The sequence below is a fragment of the Falco biarmicus genome, chromosome 10 (assembly GCF_023638135.1).
Source record: "Falco biarmicus isolate bFalBia1 chromosome 10, bFalBia1.pri, whole genome shotgun sequence".
NCBI classification, from domain to species: domain Eukaryota; kingdom Metazoa; phylum Chordata; class Aves; order Falconiformes; family Falconidae; genus Falco; species Falco biarmicus.
The window spans coordinates 8,268,479-8,293,895 of NC_079297.1; positions in this window are offsets into that span (position 1 = coordinate 8,268,479).

The window sequence follows — 25,417 nt, forward strand, 5'->3', positions numbered from 1 at the left end:
GGAAAGGATTTCATGGGTTCAGGGTTTCAGGGGTTTTGTACAATGTAAGTGTGAAAAATGTGCTCATGTCAGCTAAAGGATGACTCAGGAAAATCATAGAATGATAGACAGGTTTGGGTTGGAAGGGACCCTAAAGATCACCGGGTTCCAACCCCCAGCCATGGGCAGGGACACCTTCCACTAGACCAGTTGCTCCCAGCCCCATCCAGCCTGGCCTTGAGCACTTCCAGGGATGGGGCAGCCACAGCTGCTCTGGGCAGCCTGTGCCAGGGTCTCACCACCCTCACAGTGAAGAAGTTCTTCCTGAGATCTAATCTAAATCTACCCTCTTTCAGTTCAAAGCCATTCGCCCTTGTCCTATCACTGCAAGCCCTACTTAAAAAGTCTGTCTCCATCTTTCTTACAAGCTCACTTCAAGTATTGAAAGGCTACAGCAAGGTCTCCCTGGAGCCTTCTCTTCTTTAGGCTGGCCAACCCCAGCTCTCTTAACCTGTCTTCATAAACGTTGGGAATAGGTTCATAGCTGGGGAATTAAATTTAAGTTAGGGATTTGTACCTGAATTTCCACGGTTTTGTCTTAAGCAGCTCCACAGCCATGATCATGGTCTAATGAATGATCCCAAACTCCAAATAAATGTGTGTGAGACATCATCAGAAAAAAAAAAAAAAAGTGTCTGCAAGTTGGAGGGGAATTTAAACCAAAGAAAAATGCATTTGCATCATGCAAGAGATGGCTTTGCATTTTGTTCTAAAAACAGTTTTGTCAAAACATTAAGAACATCAGGGAATGTTCTTTTTTTAAAAGTTATTTAAAATATGAAAATATACAGTAAAGCACCTTCAAACTAACAGGCATGTGAACTTGTTTGGCTTTCTAAAGGGCTGTTTGGACAGAAATGCTAATGTGAATGTAGCTATTTTTTTGCTTTTGCTTTGTTATACTATTAGGTAGTGGATATTTTTGGTAAGAACACCATATTCTGTTGCAATACAAGTCATGATACCCAGAGGCGGCTGAATCCACATGATTCATCAGTGGTCTGTCTGCTTTCCTCCCCCTGTCTGAAGAGCTTCACTTCTGAAGTGATAGTAGTGATTTGGGGTACTCGAAGTAGCTAAACACAAGGCGCTGGAACAAATAAAAATTGTAAATAAGCCATGAGAGAAACCTGGGTAAATGGTACCTCATAGCAGCTGGTCTGTTTATGGAAGAAAATAAGACAATTTGCTGAAAGGCTCACAGATGGACAAAGAATTTATCAGACAGAGGTATCTGCAAACTCTGCAGTCAGCCTCTGCTTTTAGGATCTTGTGGGTCGTTCTGTGCAACCCCCTCAACAACAACCACCTCCCCAAATCATCGGCAGGCAACAGTTCACTGCCGTAAGCTGTGCCAGAGCAACTATTTTAAAGGAGAGGTAACGAGAAAGGGTTGGGGAATAGGGAAATCTTTAATATTATATAGCTGATGGTGTGTGCTTACAAATACTCTCATGGATTGGATGCTGTTGAAAGCTATGAAGATACGAAATTAAGCTCTGAGAGGATGCTGCTGCTGCTGGTTATATTATATAATATTTTGGGTTAAAAAAAATGTACGCTGCTTATACTGTGTATTATGTTGGGTATAATGATGCAAGCTTTTGAGATTACAAGAGAATGCCAACAGAGCTGCTGCAGAGTTTGCAGGCAGTGGATTATTTTTTTTAGTAGCTGTTGTCAGTAGAAGGCTACATGCTTATGAAAGTAATATGGACCTGTGCCTAATACTCACCTGTGGGAATGGACTCAGCTTCCAGACATATTGGAAATAAGAATTCAATTCCAGCACTTGACATATTTTTCTGGCATTGGAAAAACATTGCCTCTAAGTTATATGTATTTCTGTAATTGTTGGGCTAGTTTGTAAGAATGTCTGGTGTTCAGCAGAGGGGCTAAACCTAAACTGAAATCGATTTTAAGTGTGAGACTTCTCTCTGTTTTAAATTCTCACTTTCTTTTCTCATTCCCTATTAATTGGCCACTGGTCCATCAAAAGAAATATATCTGTTGGGAAACATAAATATTACAATCATTGTGTGGTTTCATCTGTCTGCAGTTGCACAGTAGCATTTCTAATGCAAATGATGATCAGAGAATCCACACAGCAAGGGAATGTGTGTGGCTAATGTTGCAATAAATTTGCTTTCCAAGGGCTACTGTATAAAGTAATAGATCTGGTACTCAGAAGAGACACAAGTTAAACTTAATTAAGATCCAGTCAATACATGTGGAACTGCCCTTTTAATGGCTGAGCATCAGTTACAGGTTCTTTGTGAAAGGTACGATAGACATCCTTAAAAACAAACTTACAAGAAACCTCCTATCTTCAAATGTTGTAATGCCTTTTTAGTCTGAGCAAAGACACTTTTCTTTTTCTTTGAATTGCACAAAAACCCCCATTTCCTGCGTTACTAAAACTGCAGCACCTTTGGGTGCACGGGCGATCTGCTAAATCGCTGAGGGGCGGAAGCCACTTCTCTGTAGGCTAGCAAGCTGCCAGGTGGTACCTGTGCAGGGAACTTACCTTTGGCTGTTCTCGTGCATATTTTGATAGATGCTATTTCCTGTTCAAAGCAATGTTTGCTGTTGGTTTCTATTTCTCATGAACTTTTGCATTTTGGCATAGAAATACTTGCTTTTCTTTGGACCTTGAAGGGATTCTTCCATTACACGCTGGTTAAATATTTGCCTTTGTGTAGGCAGAGAAATAGAAAAGTCTGTTTTGAAAACTTACAGCAAAAACCCACGTTGTGCATCATAAATAAGTGAATGAATGAAGACTTTACAGGCAGTTGAAAGCAAGCAAATACATTTTGCATAATATGAAGCTTTAAAAAAACCCTCTGTGCTTGCTGTGTGACACTTGAGCACTGTCAGGATGGCTGGCCAGGAACTTGCAAATGTCACCGTGGTGAACTACAGGTTTCTCCAATTCTTGTGGTTTCGTATGTGTTTCATGGAAATGAAGAAAATGTGATTTTCTGTTCAGTTAGTAAGCACTTCAAATAGGATTCACAGTAGTTTTACAATTGTGCAATTAAAATAGATATAGGCTGGGCAAATGTGTCTGAGACTGCCTAGCTGCCATGACATGTTTGTGGCACGTTTCCTATGCAGACAGACGAGCTACATGTGCTTGTTGCTGCTGTTTTATGCTTATTGGCATCTTTGGCAAGCAGCTTGCATACTGCAGCCAGAGGAGCCTGTATGGAAAAAGGAAGCAGAAATGAATGCAAAAATACGTAGCTCAAATAATGGGCAGCACAAACTTTAATAGCTGCAACTGAGTTAAACCGACAGAGAGGTAATTACAGCAGGATGTGTGCTCTCAGATGCACTTCTCTCAAAGTGGTGTGTAGGATGGACGAAAGCCTGGTTTGTGTTTATTGTTTGCCTAAATTGGTAACTTTTTTTAAGCTTGCGCTTTCAAGTTCACTTCAGCAGTTTAGCACAACCCAGCTGCCAGAGAAAGGGCTGATTTTCCCCTCTGCTGCTTTCATTGCACACGAGCTCATCTTTACTGGTACAGTAGAGACAGGGGTTATCCAAATGGTCACATCCCTTTGAACTTCGAGGGAGTCCGAGGCTGCTGGCTCTGATCTCTGTAATGAGGTGTGCAGTGGGAGGAGGGTCAGGCTTAGGGCCTGCTCTAACAGCGGGGGTATTTTCCAGGCTGCAGGATTATGAAGGTTATTAAAGCTCAGCGGTGGGTTTGCTCATTTGATCGTGTTCACGAGCACAGCTGCAGTTCTCTGCAGATCTTGCAATAATGTCACATGAACACAGGAGCAAAAGCAAGCCCAGTGAATAATAAAAAAATAAGCCACAAACACCAGCTACAAACCTGAATAGATGAAACACAGAACACAGGTAACCAAAGTACCAACAGCTGCTCAGGTAAATTGACGGGAAGACTGTAAGTATGGCCTGAATTACCACTAGCATGATTTCTCAATAAAAAGGGATAAATGAGAGTCATTGTGTCCCTTGATGGACTCTGTGTACTCCTGTGACCGTGCTTAGCTGTCAGAGGGGGATTCCAGAGGCAAAGTGGCACGTGGGCCAGGAGGCTTTTCTGCAATAACAGTTTTGCTGTTGTCCTGGCCCTTCTTCATGTTTTGTCCTGTTGCAGGAAGATGTGTGCAGAAGGGACAGTGCTGGCAGAGAGTACTGACCAGTGTAACTCTTGCAGGAATTGCAGAAAGAAATGTTCTGTGCCAACACTGCAGTGCAAACACATTAGCTCCTGCAAAACCGAAGACGTTGAAACTGGTGATGAGTTGTCTTATGGGTGAAGTACATTTACTGGCTAATTCCGGGCTGTGGGAAGGGATGGTCTTGACGTTGCCCTTCAGTCAGAAGGGTTATGCCAAACTGTGGGATCCTGTTTCCACATACTGGAAGGCATTAAAGCAACACGCTCACTTCTCAGCACATTCATGCCCTAGCCAATCTGCAGTTGCTGTAATCTGAGTCCTTTGTATTTTAAAATTCCTTTCAGATTTCAAGTGAAAGCAACCCGTTTGTTTTTTCTCCTAAGCTAATATACACGATTGAACAGATCCTGGTATCTTCTGTACTGGTGCTGATTTCAGAGCCCTGACAGCAGTGGTTCTGCACTGCGCATGGCGCCGCACACTGCAGGCATGTGGCATGGGGGGCTTGATGCTGCTGGTGGGGAGGATGCTGCTTTCTGCCCTTCCTCCCTTCGTCTGCCAACCTGGATCGCAAAACAGATCTGGCTGAAAATGAATGTGGCTAATTATTGGTGTTGGTTTGCCAGGTTACTTCTCGGATGCATTTATCCCCTAAGCAGGTCACGGTGCAGCTGGAGAAATGCCTGTGCCGACAGGGAGCTGCTGTGGGGAGGGGGTGGCTGGGACTGTTTGGTTGGCTTAATTTTCATGAGCATCACCTTTTTATGGATGACGTTTTGGCATGTCTGCATACAGAGCTGGCAGGATCATAGTTGAGTGTCTGTGGTTAGCAACAATCAAGGTGCAGCAAAAGTTAGCACCTTGTTTAGGTGATTAAAAGATGTTACAAAAAAAAAGATATCTGTCAGTGTCTGCACAGTTCTGTGTGGGTAGGCACGTCTAATTGGTTTCTGTAGCGATGGCTTTTTGCAATGTGATAGATTATAACTTAGGGTTCTAACTTTAGAAAGTGCCAGACCTGAAAATGAAGATAACTGAAATAAAAACAAAACCACAAAATTCCTTATCCTCAAAAATACTACTTTTTCCTTATCATAACAACTGATTTTACCTTTCTGTATGTGCCTCTGCTGGGTGGGTGTGAGCAAGGAGACTGAAGACATTAGAACTAGAGCACAAGTTAGAGGAGCACTCAAAGGACAGGGGGCCGTGGGGAGGGAGCCACCCCACCACCCCATCCAGCTCAGTGCTGGGGGCCAGCAGTGACAAGACAAAGTGGGCACAACCCATACGACTTCTGAGCAGTCAATGAGAGCTGCCTTCTGATCTCGTATGAGTTGAAAACTCCACCTACTAGCAAGGAATATCCCCTAAAAGTGTAGGGATTACACATTTCCCTTATTTCACCTGCGAAATGCATGGGAAGTTAATAAAGTAGACTTCTCCAGTGCTTCAGAACTGGAATGACTGACTATCTTGGTGCTCTCTTTGCTGTTAGTGCAGATATCAGACCATGGTTGCCCACCTCTCTTGGGAAATCCTGCTGTGGTGGAAAAAGCTGTTAAAAAAACCCTAAGCTTTTGGGTGGGGAGCTTATTTGTCAGTTTAATGAAATGTTTTGGTGCTGGGAGATATAATTTATTCATAAGACTTGAAGGGAATAAGCTGCAGGACTCCAAACAGCTTTGTCCAGGAATTGTGAATTTACATGATGCTGGTGATGTTCGGCTGATTAGAATAATATCACAAAACAGGAAAGAAGCTCAGCTAGAGATACAGTTAAATTGAAGGAGAGCTGTGGAGTCTCATGGGAATCGTAGCTCCGTGTCAGAGTAACTGCTGCTTAGATGGCAAAATAATTGAAAACTGGGGGGAGGAGGGGAAAGCTCTGCAGATGGCTGCTGGGCTGCGTGTCTGAGATCCTGAAGAAGATGTAAAAAGCAAGAGTATTTGGCATCAAAGAGTAGGCAAATGATGCTGGCCTCGTGCCAGGCAACTTTTTAACACAGGCCTCATATATATCTCTGAAATTGCAGAAACAAGCAAAATCAGGAAGCCTGAATTACAAGCATAAAAGCAAAATAAGTCCCTTAGAGTTAATGGTGAATTTCTTTTCCTAATAAATAACTTCTGCACAGGAATAAGACTGGTTTTTGGCATCAGTGTGAAATAAATCTGTGCCTGTCTGTTGCAAGAACAGTGAGGGTAGGGAACAAACAGATATGCACAGGGAGCAAATGAGGTGTGTGATGTATCTCAAAGATTCAGTTTGGGTCAGTTGGCAATTTATACTTTTTTATTTGGCTTCCCTGGCCTAATCAGATGAAATCTGATGGGAACTAGCTGTATCTTTGTAGGAAAACCATGCCTGTCTTGTTGTGACTCTCCTGTTCAAGCATACCAGAGGACAGTCTGACCTGCAGGGAGCTTTCCTGCAAAAAACTGCAACTGCTCCTGGACTTTTCTGATATTTTACTTTCTGTGCATTTAATTTCTGCTGTGGCTATGTAATTTTGTCTTAAGAGCTGGAGGCCTTGGCTACATATACATAAAACCTGATTAAATACCTGCTTTTTTAAAAAATAAGTCATTCAAGTTGTCTTATAGTACTAAGCCCCCTGAAAGTCAGCACAGGGTGCAGGCTGTGCACCCCAGCACCTATGGTTATGGAAGCCACTGGAAGAGGCTGGGTGTGGGCACTGGAATATAGCATTGGGTGATGTGATGTAGAGGAATGAAGCTGGGTTAATTAGCATTGATAATATACAGCTGTGGGCTGGCTTCAGGGGTGGTGGGTTGGCTGTTGTAGATAAGGTGCAGCTGTGGCTGGTTAAGTTAAGAGCTTGAGAGCCAATGAAGGGGAGCAACCGAGGGAGAGAAAGGAAGGGAGGAAGAAGCAAGAGGAGAGAAAGCACATGCCCTGGATGAGGTGAGATGAGGAGAAGACAGCAGAAGGACTGGCATGAAGAGTGTGCTGGTATGAGATGGTAAAAGACCTTGTTGCAGCTTGATAGTTTGGAGAGTGCTGGAACAACGTGAGTCGTGGTGTGGCTTTGCTCTTGGGTTTACTGCAAGGGCACCTTTATTTTATAAAATGTGTCCTATGCTACTGGATAAACTGAGCCCGTTCCATGGCAATTTGTCTAGGACTTATTGATATTTGTAGCCCTGGGATTTGTGCTGTTGAAGGGCTGGAAATCCTCAGATGAACGATCAGATTCCTCTCTTTCTGTATGGACAGATTTTTCTGTTGAAAAACAGCCTAAATCAGTCAAAGTGTATTGGATGCCTTTTTTAGGAAAAGGGTTTGGTCCACACTTTTCTGAATGACCCAAGCTTGTTCTCATGCCACCAAGCTTGCTGACAGGGGAATGAAAATGCTCCGTCATGGTTCCACGTGCAGCTGAACAGTTGGCAGCATTATTTTTCTTTTTCTCTGATTATTTCTGCAATGACTGTTTCTCAGCTTGTCCCGTAGCTGCTCATGGATCCTGGGTTTAGAAGTGAAGGTGCAAGTGTGACATACTAGGGTAAGCACATTCAGTTCAGCAAGCAATTTAAAAAAGCTACGTGAGGGTCTATTTTAATATATCTGTTAAAATGCAGTATGAACTGTTTTTAACTGGGAAGTCTAATAATATTTTAAATTTTTTCACATGTAAGCTTTCTCTGGATTGTATTGATATTTTTGATAGAAAATCAAAAATATTTTGGCTCAGAGTTAGGCCATTTCATTCTGTATATGCTGCTGCATTGCCCGCTTGATATTTCAGCTGCCACCTATAATGTGATGCTCTTTGTGAAAAAGGACATTTTGCTGGGATCATGCTCACCGGCCTCTGAAGTGCTGCGTTCCAGCGTCCACTCTTTTAAGAAGGAAGAAGATCTACAAGGAGTAAATGGTGCACCCAAGAGGTGCAGACTGCCAAAGTAAATGGGAGCACAGAATTCCTGAATCAGAGCATATGTTTCTTAACAGACATGTTGAAGTATTTTATCTTTTTCTTTGTGCAAATTTTCCTATGGGAAGCAATCAATTTTTGAATGTGTATGTGGAATCCTGTGCTACTTTCCACCTAATGAATTAATTTCCTTCTATTTGCTGGAAAGTTCCCATTCAGCAGTGGTGGCATTTTGCTGTTGTAAAGGCTCATGCAAAATGCAAAAAAGGGAAGTATCAGACCAAATATGTCAAAGCCGTCAGGTAGAAATGACCTTCTCCTGATGTGGCACTTGCTTCCATTTGAAGGACTTCCTGTCCTGTTGGAAATTTATTGTGACAAAACAGAGACAAACTCCTCCTAGAGGTGCCTGGAGAGCTGCTAAGCACACAGACCTCGGTGGCTGCTCACCTGAGTTACACTTTCTCTCCAGGGAGCAGTGCTGAAGGCGGCCAACCATCTCCCAATTGTACCATTTTGGATAGGGCTCTGAAGCGTGTTCTTGTCTCGTCATCATCATCTAGCACCAAAAGGTCACAGAAAGTAGTACACGGCCCTTTTGGTATTTTAGCTGGAGATTTGCTGTCAGGTTTTTCAAAGCAACCACCACCGACTTGTTTTGGAGCTGCTATTGTGTGCGCTGAATTAAGCAGCTCTCTCAAAGAGAAGAGCATATCTGGAATAAGGATGCAGGAACTAATGATTAGGTGTACTTTGAAAAATCTTGGGGATTCTTACTAAAGAATTATTTGAAAACTGACTAGCTAGGTATTCCTCCTGCAGACACAGGTAAAGGAGCCCATAGGGATGGGGATAAATCATTTCTTCACAAGTGGCAAAAAATAAAAATATGATCTTATCTTCCTTTACTTTGCCTTACTGAGGCTTTTCCTAAAGGAGATGGTAGCCTCTGTGAATGCAAACTTTTGATAAAGGAAAAGTGTTTTCTACTGAACCAAATACATCTTCAGTGTTCCAGGTAGGAAATGAATACCATTTTCAGCTATCCTATAGGAAAGCTACCTTGAATTTTCACATGGTTGTACCCTTGCATTACTCTGTTTTGCTGCTTCTCTTTCCTTGTTTTCTAGAAGATGAAGGATTATTCACTAGACAACGCTGAGCAAGAGCTGGAAGTTTTATCTGTAGAATTACTTTGCATTAATTTAGTAATCACAGCAGCCAAGCAGAACGATAACATTTGAAAGGTAGTGTTCCTCGTGAGAGGGGAAATACACAGAGTTGCAGGCTGCCGGCGATGGGGAACCTCCGAGTACTGATACAGGCACCTCAGCCCGTGTCCCGTGGGGATGCTGCATCCAGAACTTACAAGTTTGTGCTCTTAGCCCTGAGCACATCCACAACGCTTTTCACTGCTTCCCTGAGAGCAGCGTGGCTGGTAGCTGCAATCATAGGATGACCTTCAAATGTCCTTCCCAAAGACTAAGGCTTCCTGAGAACAAGGTGCTGCTGCGTTGGGGTTTTCTCTGCTTCATGCTGCGCTGTCTCTGCAACGCTCACATGCCGCTGTGTCATGTGCAGAAGGATGATTTGTGAGAAGGAAAATCTGTTTAAATTCAAAGTGGAAAGTATGGTTCTTTACTCTAGCGTATTCCACTTTCATCACCAGGCTGCCTCCATCCCCAGTGCAGTGCTCAGGCTGGGGGATGCTGTGGGGGCACTGATCTATGCCAAGCTTCCAAAGGGAAATCTGTTGACCTCTAGTACGTTAGACTGGTCCTGCTTTTCTCATGTATAACTTCTTGGTTTTGCTCCAGGGCACTTAAATGCCTCTCAATGAGCTATTTTGATCATTATATTTTGAAAAAAACCCCTTCTGTCGTTTATTTGTCCGTAAGATATTAAAGTGATAACCAATATGCATTCAGCAGATCTGGCTATTCGCTTTTGATCAGCATGGCACAAGTAGTTGAAAAACTAGGAAAAATGAGTGCTCGGGTAGAATGCTGAATTTTCTGAAGGTCTTCTCCTCTGCGTGGGTGAGCAAGTATTTCCAAACCGTTCCATGTTTGATCCAGGAGTACCTAAGGACTGTGTGTTATTGTGGGCTGGAATAACATAGTGGGAAGGACAAATGATAGTTCATTTTTTTCAGACTAAATGGCTTTTCTAAAACTGGTCTCTAATGCTCTCTTCCATGTAATATTTTAAGACCTACTCAAATAACTAACTGCTCCATAGAAGAAACTTAATTACTGAAAGATAATGCAATAATAATTCAATAAATGACCTGCTCTGTGAGAGGGTAAAGTTCAAGATGGTGAAAGGTCTTGGTTTTCTTACTGAACACAAATTACTTAAGGTTTGTTTCATGCAAATGAAAATTCACCAACAAAATAATGCCAGAGAGGCATAACTTAGGGATTATTTTTTTTATCTGTTAAGCAAGCCATAGATTATTTACATATATATAAGCTTATTCATATAAGCACAGAGTCCTAACCCTTTTATTTGTGAGGTGCAGCTCTTCTCAATGAAATCCCTGCCTGTATCAGCCCCCACTTTTCTCTTGAAGGTGTAGTCAGATATTCTTTCTTTTGCAGAGCTTTGAGTCCTCAGGTGCTTGGATGATTAATGTCCATGGTTTGTAATCTATCTTTCTCAGGTTTTGACATACACACTTTTAACAATGATATAGAAGGTAATTGTGGGTCTCACAGGACTTTTGTTAGTTGCAAAATGTTGTGAAACCTAATATTGCTACTGAATTGGGACAAATCCTGTTAGACAGCAAGTCATGCTTCCTGCCTAGCCACAGGAGTCTTGGAGATGTTTCCCCCTTCTTTCTAGGAAGCTATGGTGGGCATGGAGCTCCCCTAGGCACAAGTGGGTTTGTTAATCCCAGTTTTGTTCAGCATTTGAACAAGCAGTGGACATGGCTGTGCATGGGGTGCTACTTGCTGCACCATCTTCAACAGCCTGGTCAGAAACTTGCAGCAGTGTCCTCCTCGCCTGGAGTCCTCCAGGGGCACTGGTAACTGAGGCACAGGTTATCCTTGGTAGCAAATACCCTTTGAAGCCATTTGGTCATGAAAGACAAGAAAGTGATGCCAGGGAGCTGCAGCTGTTGAATGGGTGAGTCTTTGGCATCAAGGGCACTGTTTGTAAGAATAATTAGCCACAATTCTTCCTCTGCCAAAGTCATTGCATGGAAGAGAATAGGTCTGTCAAGGAATAAAGCTGGGACTTTTCAATCTGTTTAGTCAGAAGAGAGAGAAATCTTTGGTTTGGGGCATTCTCAGCTTCCCCTTGACGCTGTCATGGTCATCAAAAATCGCTGTTGCAGACCTCAGTTCTTTGTGTACTTTCATTCATAATTGTGTCTTTATTCACTTTCAGCTGTACATTATTCACCCGTTTGAATACGTTTAGCACCTTCCATGTTCACTCTCGAGAATGAACCTTTTCAGAATAATTACTCCCACTCATCTCTAGAGCAATCAATACAGTGAATACACCTAGAGGCAGCCAGTGGTTTAATTCATTCCCATAGTCTAGAAAATATTTTGAAAGTAAAATGAATGGACGTAAATGTAGGATTTGGTTAACGGAGTGCTGGTGTGGTAAGGCAACAGAGACTTTCCTTTTGAAGCTGTATGTGGCTCACACTGATTAAAAAAAAAAAGTGGGATGTTTTGCGTGCAAGTTGCATCTAAGTTTTGTTCTTGTTCATCTTTAAGACTGCATGGAGAGAGGAGAGATGGCAGCCAAAGGTCTTTGCTACTCTTCCTGTCGGGGATAACTTCTCAAAATGACTATCAAGGAACACAGAATTATCAAATAGATCAGTTTGGTAGATTGTGGTTGACATGGAAATTCTGTCTTACTGGTGTCTCTCCTTTTCCTACTCTGATGCTATATGGAGATCTTGTTTTTCTCCTAGACTGCCTGTGAAGGCTTTTCATCATCAATAAATACATGGAAAATAAAGTAAAAAGAAAAAGAACACGGTGTGAAGGAGGGAAGCTCTGTCTGAAACAATCCCTCTCTCTTTCCTCGTGGGAGAGTTTGGTGCAGTTTGGTTGCTGAAATATGCCAGCTGAACTCCATCAGATGAATTATTAATGCCATGCAGGCTGCTTCTCTCAACTGGCTGAGCCGAGGCAGGCTTCGGTGGGGCAGATGCAACGTCAGTTCTCAACCTTAAAAATAGACTTCAGGTCTCAGAGGAATGGGAAGCTTAACAGACTATTTTTCTCAGCACAGTTTTAGTTCTATTATGTGCTATTTTGTCAGAGTGGATAGGGTGGATTGTTATTTTGGATGTAGTGGGTGATCTGACTGAAAAAACACTTCTGTTTCCTTTCTATATGTCACAAGCTGCTTCAAAGTAGAAGCCCCATATTCCCTTATTGCATTCTCAACCAGAAGAAAATAAATAGGATGTCTATGGCTGTTTTGCAGGTTCAGTTGCAGACTGCCCTGCTTCCACTGAGCAAGCATGTTTCCTAGTGAAAGGATTTGCACTTCATTACCAACTCAAGGTCAAAGCAGTTGAAAATCAGTCTTACTTCTTTTATTAGCCTTTCTCACTGTTGAACTTGAATTAGCTTAATTAATTTGAACAGGACGACTTTTACCTTAGTGTTTTGAAGTCATTCGGCTGCACCCCCCTGACAAGGGGTCTGCTGCCAGCAGGCGTCCTGCTGCATCGCTGCCTGGATGCCCTGCTTTGGTTGTAAAGTTTCCTCAGAGCTCCTCTGCACAAACCCAGAGTCAGATGGAACAGTGCTCTTCCAGGGCCTTTATAAGCTTTCAGAAGTTGTAAATATGGAGTTTATTTACTGGGGCTTTTTCCTGCATAGGTTAAATGCTCAGTCACTCCCCTTGCTGCCTTACTTCTGACTAAATTAGGTTGAGTCACTTGCACCTTCCCAAGCCTCCCATCTCCCACAGTTTCCTGACCTCCAAGCAAGTAAGACTAAGGAAAGCATGACCCGATGTTGACAATGTCACTTGTGCGACCCAAGTACTACTGACCTAAGGGCCATTTATACGTTGTGTGCAGGTCTGCATGTAAGGCTTTAGCCCCAGTTGTTGTGCATTTGAAGTCTCAGCCCTGGACTGTGGTCCTTTTGCCTCCAGATTTCAAAACAAGCTAATTCTGCAGGACCACTCTGTTTTAGCAGCCTTGGATTTGGATCTTTATATATAGTTGGGAAAATACTGGCTTAAGTCAGTCGTCTAAGAATGTGATGCTGCTGAGTTAAGCAGTTCCAGTTCCAGCTGTCTCTGCTCTCCAGTCGTGTCTCCTGAATTGGCTTTAATGTTTCTGTGGACAACCTGAGCTCTAAGCAAATCCTCGGAATTTGCATGCTTATATCCCTGACCCGAGCATGCCACAGCCCCTGGCTCTGACTCGGGTTGTACCTGAGAATGCACTTAAAAATGATGTACAGAAGGTGTTAGTTAGGGTGTTGCAGGTACCGTTTCCCTCCGGCAATGGCCTATTTCCTTCTAAAGTTGGGAAGTGCCAGTAATCCATGTATTCTGCTTTGTTGAAAACAATTTATTTTCTAGCATTGGGGTTTAGACTAGTGGCGAACATAGGTGTCCCTGTCTGTCCCGTCACAGTGGAGAACAGAAATGATAACATCAAGTCTCAGCATGGTTTTCAGGCAGATTAAACAGGCTTACTCTGACCATTTTGTATTAATTTCTAGGTGCTTTGTAAAACAGTAGCATTCTGTAGTAGGATTCAGTGAAGGTGAAAAATTATGATTAATGGGCTGTGCAATATAATAGTGTAAATACTGACCTTCCGCGCCTGACAAACAGTATATAAGGTTTTGGTACTGGCAGTAGATAACTCTACTGTCCAGCATTTAATTTTTTAAAAAGAAAAGTAGTAAATAAAAGTAACCAAGTGAGGCGCAGCACTATCAGAGGTTATACTGAATCTGCCAAAGAGGCAGCATTTTATTTCCTTCATATTGTTGCAGGTCTTGGAGATCACTGCATCACACAAAAGAAACAGGGCTTTAAATTAACAAAGCAAAGTTATTTATTGCTCTGAATGAGTTTTTCTTTGAATGCAAAATGTTAGGAATCACTTTTTCTCTCTAACCAGTATCTATTGCAATCTCTCCCTCAATAGATGTCCTTGATTTACGTTCCTATTTTGGTTAGGGAAACACATGTTGGTTTCTTTTACAGTGTGTGAAACAGATACATTATTGCATAGAATGAGATTTAATTTTATTTCTGTTGAAATATCAAATGGTTTTTGTGGAACTAATATTAAGAGTCAGGTTTTATAGAGTTCTTTACTGCGTATCGCTTCTGAGACTAAGGATTTTTCTATCAGCATCAGGATGCAGTAGAAATGAATTCATACATATTTTCTGTGTTTCCATAAGGATGTGATAATGGGTTCGGCGGAGCCAATGGAGATAGAAATTTCTAGTTACTCTAAATGGTGTCTTTCACATAGGATTTGTTGCATGGAGGATACAGGGAGCATTTTGTATGTGTGTATACATATGCGCACGTGTGTGTGCATAAAAATAACTATTTGTACTGTTGGCAGTTTAACTAATTGGATCTGTAGAATTTGTGAGTGATAGTAAACATATTGACCTTGTCAGGGCTTATGTAAGATCAGATTGGCCCTATATATTTTTAAATGCTTTTTTTAGTGCACAGGTGACCTGTATTTTCTGTTGTGCTCAAGCTGCTGGTTTTTTACTTCCACTTTGAGGTAGATGATGGCAAAGAAAAAATCTCAGTTTGTTTTAAGTGTGTTTTATTCCTTTTGTTCCAAAACTCTAAGACTTACGGAAATTAATAGGAAAATTTCCTGACATGCTGTGCAGTTGGGTGCTATTGCCAGAACCTTGCCCTCCTCTCATTGCAGTGCATCATCACTTGCAGGTTTTGTGACATCTGGTGGCTGACATATTTTGAGATATTTCAAAATTCCACATGAATCATTTTATTTGCTTCCTTATTGTTTTGAATTTACTATCTTGTAAGATATGCTACCATTTGAGCTTTCTTTCAATTTACACTATTAAGCCATAAGGAAAACAATCAAATACAACAACTGAAAGTGGATTCTCTTTATCTTCAGCTTCTGTGTTTTGCTGGTGTATTAGCTTACAAGCTAGTCCGGTCAAGACATGACCTTTTTCTTTCTCTATGCTTATTAAATGCAGCAAATAATGAAAGTTCATGAACCCCCAAAGATAATTCTGCTATCAGTAATTTATTTATTTATTAACGAATAAACAACTTCGCTCTAAATGGAGGGATGCTGGTAACAGGAATTTCATTCTGCACATGAGGAAGCTTTGGACCAGTTTTAGGCATTTGATAGAGTGTCTTGCTCCAAGCGAGGAGAACTGTGATAAAAAATAAGTTGTTTTCTGTTTTTCAATTCCTGTAACTTTATTTTCATCGCCACCTCTCACCTTTGTTCTCTTTGAATTCCTGGGCTTCACATCTGGTTTTGTGTTAATTGCTCTGGAAAAATCTCTTCTTATTGGTGGAATCTCAGCTCTTCTAATCTGCCCTAGCTGCTAATTAAATTACAGCTGACTTTTGCTGTTATAGATTTGTGTTATAGAAGTAAGTGTTTTGTTCTTTCTCTTCAAAACAGGGTATGGATTGGTTCTTGCAGAAGCACATTTCAACTGCAAAATGCTATGGCATCATATTACATTAAAAAATATTTCTTTCAGGGGAAAAACAGCTTCAAAGTAAAGCTGTAGAGGTGATTCAGAAGGGGATAGAACAACTGAGTCACCTACAGCAGGTCATGTACAAAGAGGACAGCTACCCCCTGCACAGCAGGCGTTGTGTTCAAGTTGGTGACACGTGTTTTGGGGATGGCTGTAAAGATCAGACCCTGGTTATTCTTGCACTTGCTGTGGGTTAAAGCACTGTACGTTCTTCCCCATATACAGACTTCAAGACTGCAGCTGTGCTCTGCACTCCAGCTCCACCAAGCCTGACTGGCCCTGGCTGTTGGCCAAGGCTGATTGTATATATCTATCTATTCAAAATGTCCCTCAAACATTAGGCTGGGCAAGTGGCACCTCCACTGTGCATTTTTACATGTACAAAATACGTATGGGATGATGTAGCTTTTGTCCAAGTTGGTGCTTTCTCAGCCCTGCTGGGATTCCAGGGCAATTTCTCGCCAAAGCATGGAATGCTAATGTGAAGAACACAGGTAGATATCCACAGGGCTGATTTAAAGTCTAGGATCAAAGAAAGAGGCAGCTAAAGCCACATGCTTGATAATCAGTTGGTGCAACATGACTTTTAATTTTTCACATGTTAATTTAAGTCTCAAAGAACAATTGTCCCATGGTGGTTGTTCCTCTGGGTTTTGGTTTTGATTTGGTTTTGTGTTTGGGGTTTTTGTTTTTCCTTCATTTTGGTAAAAGTTAAACCCTTTTCTTTAAAGAGATTCCTTTATTTTTATGGGCTGTGGTTTTTTTTCATGTACTCAGCTTTCATCTGTGAGGGTTTCTGTTCCAATTGAGATGTTTAGAGACAAATCAATATTAGAATATTTATTTGAGCTTTGGTGTCTGAGTAGAGGAGAACTCTTGGTTTGATTACTAGTGGTTCTGCAAAATCAAAACCTGATATTAGTTTTACTTGTTACTAATATTGATCTGTGGAAGCTTTTGTTTTTTTCCAAGCTGTGACCTGCTGTTTGTGGTCTGACAGCAGTTACCCACACTGTGTTTCCTATCACCACTTTCAGTTCACGTATCTATTATTACTTGGGGAAAACTTATCCCACCATTATAACTAAATTTGACCATAGTTGTTTTGCTTTCTCTACAGAATTTTTGCTGATGTTATTTAACCCACTTAGTTATGTATAAAATATATATTCCTTAAGCAGCTGTTTTGAACTTTGCCTTTCGTCTCTCTTGATTGATATGAAGCGAAATGTAAGCTTTTCAAGCGAGCCTGAAGGTGTACGAGGGAGGAATCACTGGTAAAGAGGTTGATCGTTGCAGTGAGAGCAGGAATTCCCTTCTCAGGTGGGAAGGAAACTACGGAGGTCAGTTGGTAAGGGAGGGTTTGTTGCAGCACGTTAACTGCAGAGGGCAAGTTTGTACCATACTAGTTTGAGGACAGCTCTTGAAGCTTATTTCTTACTAGAGGACTGGCAGAAAATTTGTTTAGCTAAAATGGTCACTAGCAAACAGCTTGTAATTTTGCTGCTTGTGTCCCTGAAATGCTGTAGAGTTGCTTCAGCCCTCACATGCAAATGTCTGTTTGTACAATAAGATATTTTTAAACAGATAATTCTTAAATTCTTCCAAAGTGGGATAATACTTCTTTCCATTATTTCACCATTTTTTCACCCAAGAGTCAGTTGACAGCTGAGTTTTTCCCTTCACTTATCCCCTAATTGAGAAGTTCTGTTGATTGCAAGTGCAGGGGAACTGAGGCAGGATCCTGCAGCCCTTCCGTGCAGACAAGGGTAGGTTGCCCACCAGTAAATGGTGAACCATGAGACACTGTTAATAAGCTGGTTTAGCTCTGATTTAAAGCTGAGGTTTTAGATGTATCTGGACCTTACAAGACCTCATGGCAATGTGAGCGCCTTTTGAAAGACCTGTGATATTAACCCTATGTCCTAGCAATACATTTCATTGCTATTTTAATGCACAACATGTTCTGCCCGTACTTTCCAAGTTTCTTTTATAAAAAGCAACCAAATTTCAGTCCAGAGGTATTCTCGTTTTAGAGATGCATTGCTTTATCTCACATTATGTATCTTGGAAAAGTTCTTCTGCAATGTTTGGGATGAAAATCTCTGAGTATATATAAAAAAGATCTTGCTGTTGCTTTACATGCTTTCAACTGCCTTGACTTCAGTTGGCTTTAAACGTCTATGCAACTGCTTGAAAAATGAGGGTTCAGATTTTTTCATGTGCATTTCCATTAGTCTTCATTCCTTACGTACCCGTACTCTGATTTCTTTCGTGCCATTTGCCAGTAAAACGTATGCATAATTGCATGCTTAATTGGCAAGCAGAGTTAATGGGACCACATGTACAAATGGTGTTGTTGTGGATAAAATATAAAAATCCATTTGTATGTATCTAGAGGAACTGGACACATAAATGAGGTACCTTATCACGCGCCAATGTTGTACCCTCATTTGGATGCCTTACAGGTTCCAAATCAGATGCACAAAGTCTGCGAATCAGCTCTTTGCAGGTTGAACTTGAATATCTTCTGCCCTATAGTCACAGGAGTCTGTCGTGATACATATTTATTTAGACTCGGAATAAAGTAAACAAGATGACTGAATGTGCTGAAAACATAATTTGAAAAATATTTAAATGAAAAATGAGATTTTAAAATGCGGGTTTTGTCAACTTTCCAGGCAACTGGAATATGAAATGTTCTAACATCTACATTTATTAGATGAGATTAAGAGAAGAGTTTGGAATGAAATCAGTATAGATTTCAGAGGATGAAAAGATTGTGATGAATGAAAAACAAAGCAAAAGATGCCAAGTAACTAAAATACTTTGGAAAAATCGAGCAAAAAATCACATTGCTGTGGACTTTCAGCCAGGGGATTTTCACTTTGGCTGACTAATTGTATCCATTAATTACATTTAATGGTGGTGGAAAATGCACCGTGTTGTTTATTTTGAAGTTTAGCCCAACATCAGTAGGTTTAAAGCAGCTGCAGGAGTCCAGGAGTAAATAACTGAGACGTAATCAGGTTCTTGGGAAATGTTTTCTCTATCTGCGTTTATCTCATTGTCACCTGGTGTGGGTGAGACTTCAGGACTCTGGAGAGAGATTTGCTAATCATAGTAAAGACAATCATAATCCCAGTTAGGGCATGGGTTTGCTGGTGAGCAAAATGATCTCGTGGGTAAAACACAGCGTTGTGGCCGATAGGGCTGGGTATTATTCATGACTGTCACTGGGTGACCTTACTCCAGATGTGCCATGTCACTGTGCCTCAGTTTCCTCCTCTGTATCATGTGGGTTCTGACGCTTATCTCCACAAGAAACCACAGTAACAGAGGACCTTACTGTCCAAGAGGTGGCATTACATTTGTGAGAGAAAGCTGGGGAGGGAGGGGACTGATGACACTGTTTTCTTTCACCTCATGAATTAATTTTTGAACAGACAAGAAGACAAAATGATCTTTGAGAGTGTTCACTGGTTTTTGATAAAGCCATCAGAGAACCCTCAGATTTAGGATAGAGTAACCTGACAGGAGAGCCCTGAACATTAAGCACCATCCTTTAACAAGTCATCGTGGTCCTAGATCTGCAAACATTGCACATGTGGCTTCCTCACTGGGGCTGTAGTCCTGGGACTTGATCCTTGCTGAGCCCTGTCCTGTCCCAGGCTCCCTCCGTGCCTTGGGTGTGCTGTGCTCTGTCTCTAAAATGTGCCACACTGTTATCCCCCTCACCGAGGGGGGTGTTAGGCTGACCACGTTGTGGGGTACCTGGATGTTACACGGAGGTTACTGAAGTGATGCTTTGTTCTTGGGTTGTGAACACAAGAGGACAGATGGATGGGGTTGGTCGCACAAAGTGGTTTGGTGGTGGTGCAGGTTGGTTTGCTGCTTCTGGAGTATGTGTGTCGGATCCACAAGTGAAGGGGCTGCAGGGAGCTCTCACGGTGTGATTTATCATGGGCGGTGAAAGGCAGAGGTATTCTTATTGCTGGCAATATATAATATTTGAAAACAATGACTGACATTTACGTTGGAAGGGGTTTGAATTGTAGTATTCACTTCTTTTCAGGGAACCCTGATGGCAGTGACTGGATGTAGCTATTGTGATTGTTGGGGGAGTGGAGTTTAGAACTCCTTTGCTGCTGTGACAACTGAAGCAGGAAAGTAAAAAAGAAAAATAAAAAAAAAATATATTAACAGTAATGTGATTTCTGTAATGAATACCTCTTTGTCTGAAACCCTGGATTGCCACAGAAGGTTTAAGATGCTGGTATTCACTGAGAGGACGTGGCAAAGGTCTCTTGCATCGTGCAGCAACCTGAGAAAGAACAATTCTGTCTGTGTTTGGGAGCTGTGTGTACAGTGAAGGGTCCCCTGCGTCTTTTCTGCTGGAGAAACTGCTTTATCTGAGTGGTCAATTATTTTTTTTGTGTGTTTACTAGTAAGTTGCACAACCCTTCTCTCCTTGATACTCAAACAAGAGAGGAAGCAAGAAGTTTTGGCGTATTCTCTCTAGATAGAGTTGGCAGGACTTATGCCTGCAAACCTTAAAAAAAAAAAAAATATCCTCAGTGCAGAGGATGTGAGCTCTCTTTCTATGGTTGCACAAAACTCAGAGTGGTCATCCTCATGGCTCGGTTAGTCACACCGTTGTAAGTGTTTCTGCCTGTAGTTCTTTTATGTATACGTGTGTATTCATTTATACACATTCTGAGTGTGTATATATATATGTGTGTATATTTAAGGAGCAGGTGCACTGTAAGAAGCTGGAGCTAAATCTTCTTTGCCAATCTGATATCCTGCTGGCAGAAGATATTCTATTTATGGACCTGTCTTATGGTTGTTATGGCAACAAGGTTGCAGCGAGTGGTCCATGCTGTGGGGCAGCCTGGAATGGTGCTGACCCCCATCCCGCACCTCCTGGTTCCCCCACCCCTACGCTGTGCCTGGTGGCCGGGGCAGCATTGGGGTCAAGCATGGGAACCTGGTGCTCAGCACCGTCTGGGGCTTTGGGCAGGGCTCTGGCGGGATGTCTGGCACGAGTGATGTTTGAGTGGGATTTGTTTAGATTCACACTTGAGAAATAGGAAACTTCATTTTGTGTGGTCTCCTGAGATCCATCTCCAGCTTCTGATCATGGCCTCTCCTTCCACCACTGATGCAAAGATCTGTTAAAACATTCCCCTGTGCTCCCACGACTTGATACTGACCTTCCTGACATTGTGTTTTGCTCAGGTATTTTCTTCCTGATAACCCTTTTCTAATTTTCTCTTTCTTTGTGTAGTTGCTTTCTACCACCCATCCTTCTGGCAGGCACTGGCCCAAATGCGCCCGCACCCACTTGGGTGCCCGTGACAGGAAGTCCCCAGCAGCCTCATTATGCAGTAAACCAGTCCTGGAAAGACGGAGGACACTCGCTCCCTGGAAGAAGTGGTCTCCAAAGGAAGCGAATGCTGAACGTAGGCAGCAGCTTTGGCACTTAGGCAAGAAAAGTGCACTGCAGATCCTCAGAGGGATTTGTAAGGGGTCTGGCTGGCATCCATGTAGGCACAAAGAGGGGAGTGGGTGGCAGGTATGAAAGAAAAGAGCCAACTACAAACACTTGCACTGTTTTCCTAATGTTATCCTTAACGGAGGAAAGCACTGTGCCTGCTGCAGGGTTTTTAAGGAGCGCGTGCAGTGTTTCATGGCTGCCTTCCCATTGGGATGGGTTCTCCTTTTTGTACTTTGTTTTTATTCATTATTATGGATATTTTCTAGTTCATTTCTCTTGCTAATAGCCACCAGATTACATCCAGAGAGCCAGCTCACAGCAGTCCTAGGTTTTAATGCTGAGTGACTGCAGAGCTGGGCACAGCTATTTTCTTATACAAATGACTCCGAGAGAGGGAGGATCTACTCTTGTAATGTGCTCAGAGGGGGAGAGGAAAGAGCAAATCATCAAAGGAGAACTGCAATGTCCCTTCCATTTGATCCTGATGCAGACTGGGGCATTCTTAGGCTGGAAATTTCCCCTTTAGATCTTTTTCTATGCCCATCACCAGGATTTCTGATCGTCCTCTTCATGGGTGGCAGCTGTGCATGCCAAAATAAATCTTCAGTGTAATTATTCACTACTTATTCATTCATGCCAAATGAATTCTGTGCCTGTTCTTTCTGCTCTGCTGTTATCCCAAAGCTCGCGTGACCGTTGAATTAATGGGGAAGAAAAGACCAAAAATGGGATACTAGTTCTGTCTGGGACTTGGTGACATCTGAGATTCCTTTTGTTCCTTTTTCCAAAAGCAGAGCAATTGCTTGCTCCTCCCTTTCCTACTCCTCCTTTCCTCAGCTTGGCTGCTTCCCTCTTCCGTGTTTTGGAATGAAGATCAGACTGAGTCAGAGTAAACTTTGTCAGAGTCAGAGGAAAAGAACTCACAACTGCCTGGGTCTGCCCTTGGTCACTGCTGGCTAGATTGGCTTAGGGAACAGCTGGGACAATGCAGGGAGTTGATATGTCATAGGGGAGAGCCGTCAGCATTCAGATCTACATCAGCTTTTGCTTCACATTTGAGGTTGAACCAGAGTTCAGATTCGATAGCATTAAAATCTCATAAATCATCTTGCACAATTTCAGTATTAGCTGGCCTGAAGTCTTTTAGTCACTGTCTTAATGAGATTCCTTTGGCTGTGCAGATTCAGAAGATAAATAACATAGGTTTTGGATTGATGGTGGCGTTAGATCACTGAATGGTGGTTTGTATCAAAAGTTGCAAGTCAAAACTTCCTGAGATACTCAACAGGTTTTGAGGGTCCTGGCTTTGGCCCTTACTCAGAACAGAAAGCAGGATTTTAGGTTTCTCTCTAACATGAGCCAATGTATGGAGGTGACCTGGGCTCCCAGGGGAGATCTAGAGGCTGTTCTGGACTAACTCTGCAGCTGGGAAGTGGACATGGCTGGGGCAGAGCTGAGAATATCCTGTTTGGGAGTCATTAAAAATTCATTCAATGAGAACAGACAATTCTAACGTGTCCGCTGCAGGAGCAGCGGAGCCCTTTTTGTTCCCCATTTCAACCAAAGTGCACTGTGACCTCCAACCTTCTACAGGAGATCTGTGACTGTTCTTAAAATCTGAAAAAATTATGGATTGTATGGACCAGTGGCACTGGTAGAGGCTGCAGTAAGAAGTATATGGGTTTTAATCTGCAGTCTTATACAACTTCCAGTCTTTGATTTGAGCAAAATGTATAGCTTGTTGTCATGGCAATCATTAAATGTTGCTATTCACTTGGCTTTGCACCATTTTTCATTTTTCCATGTTAACTGTACAACAGAGCTTATGATCATCCTTTATCAGTAACAGCATTCTAAAATGTGTCAGTTTTAGTTACTGCCCTTTATTTTACTAAGACATCCCAAACTGTACATTTGTTCAATGACCTATAACAAAACCCTGTAAAATATGACGTGAAAGCAGTGAAGTTCTGCAGTCTAAAACTGGCTGAATGTGATGGAGGTTTCCAGGTTGTCTAACATAATCCTGCATGGAGATCACAGTCTTCCTTAGGTTCTGCTGGAAGTTTTAAAAATCCTGAAATGCATGAACTCCCCAGACACTGCTGTGAAAGAACACCATCTAATTCTAATGTCCTGAGAGCAGCAGGTGAAGTGCCACGTGGTTCAACACAGAAAAGCTTCCCAGGAAAGTTTAAGCCGATTAAAGATCTGACACCATTCATGCATTTGGCACCACCAGCATGGGCTGCTCCAGTGAGCTCTGCCTCGGGCTTGCCTTTGCCTTGAAGATCTCTTGGTGAGGGTAACAGTTGCCCAGCTTTCTGCTGTGCTAAGCTACTACCAGTTTCCTCCCTGACAGAACTGCTGAGTTGTGCATGGAGTTAAACTGCTTGCCATCACCTTTAGAATTGTTGCTGGTGGTGGTTGAAGAGGTTGTCATCATCTCATCCCACATAAATGCTGACAGTAAAGGTTGGTACACTACTACATTGTTGAACAGAAATAGTAGAACATACTAGGTGGAGTAACCTTTATGTAGATCTCATTCTGTAAAGCATAATGTGACTATATCTGCTGTGTGCTTTCTGGAGAGACTGACGTTTTCAAGCAATTGTGTAAGCTCCAACAAACTGAGATGTATTTCTCTTCAATGTGTCCCCAGTTTGGAATTTCAAAGAATAGCTCTAGTTGTAATTACAATGAGTCTCTACATATTCATTAAAAAAAAAATTCACTTCATAAATATTGGATTGAGCTGCTACCTACAGTACGCTTTGTATGTGATGGTGATCTAGAAATTGGTAGAAATTAGGTGATTATCACTGGTGATATTCATGAGAATCTCAAAGCAGATAAATAATGAATAGGAATGTCATTTACTCACTCAGCCTCAAAACCTAAGAACAATGTCTTCATTATTCTGTTGACTCAGAGGGAAGAGCTATGTGAAGGAAGAAAAGTGAACACTAAAGACAGAGCATTTCAGGAGCATCCTCGGCTCCCCAGTCATACCAATTTAGGGATGGAAAGCCCAGAAAAGGAATAGTAGTGCTTAAGAGGTGATTTAGCAATGTCACCACAACACTTTATATTTATCTGATTTAAAATTCCGTGTTTATGTTTGCCGTTGGGCTTCTCATTAGGCCCACGAGTCATCGCTGGCCCTTCTGGTTAAGGACCAGATCTCGCAGGCTGTGGAACAGGCACAGCCCCCCCCGGGTGGTCCACGGGTGCAGAAGGTCTTGGGGCTGGCCCTGATCGCAGGTGACGGCCACCTGCAGACTGCCTCTGCTGACATTGGTCCTTTTCCCATTCAGCAAGGGATCTGCATTCCTAAAGGGTGGAATTGCCATGGGCCTGTGCCTGGGAAGTGTGGAGATTATTGGGAGTGGTGGTGGTGTTTGTCTGGCTTTTAAAAACAAGAAAAGAAGAGGAATAGTGTGGGATGGGCCAAGTTAGTCCCATGGAAGCCTGAAGTATTAAATTGACTGACTTTAGAACTGCTGAATTAAGAAACAGCTTTAAAGAACACAAAATCCTGTCCTGCACTTGCAGAACTTGCCCCCCTACCCAGAACCCTTCTTTGCGCTGCCTTGCTCTGCCTCTGCCAGTGGTACCCAGGCTCCTGAGGAGATGCCTCATGAGTGTTATCCCATGCTATTGCTTCCCTGGTGGTCGGTGTTGATATGCTACATAAAAAACAGCCGGTCACTTGATAACCATAAATGTTGTCTGTTCTTGGAGATGAGACTAAAACCTGGATGTACATTTTGTATATCAAAGCATAATACAAGGGTTTACGTTATTTTTTAATAGGTACTGGGTGAAGTATGATGCTAAGAGCAGGAAAGCATGCGTCAGTCCCGTCATTTCTAAGTGGCTGACAGCTAAGTGGTGGCTGACAGCTCCACGTTTTTTTCACAAGCATCCTTTTCAGTGTTGGTGTTTGGCCTTGACCTGTTTCCCTTGCTATTTTACCCAATTTTGAAGTTCCATTAGTCAAACACTGATAAAAACGCTGAGCTCTGTAGCTATCTGCTGTCAGGTAATGGTTTTTCGCTATCTCCCTTT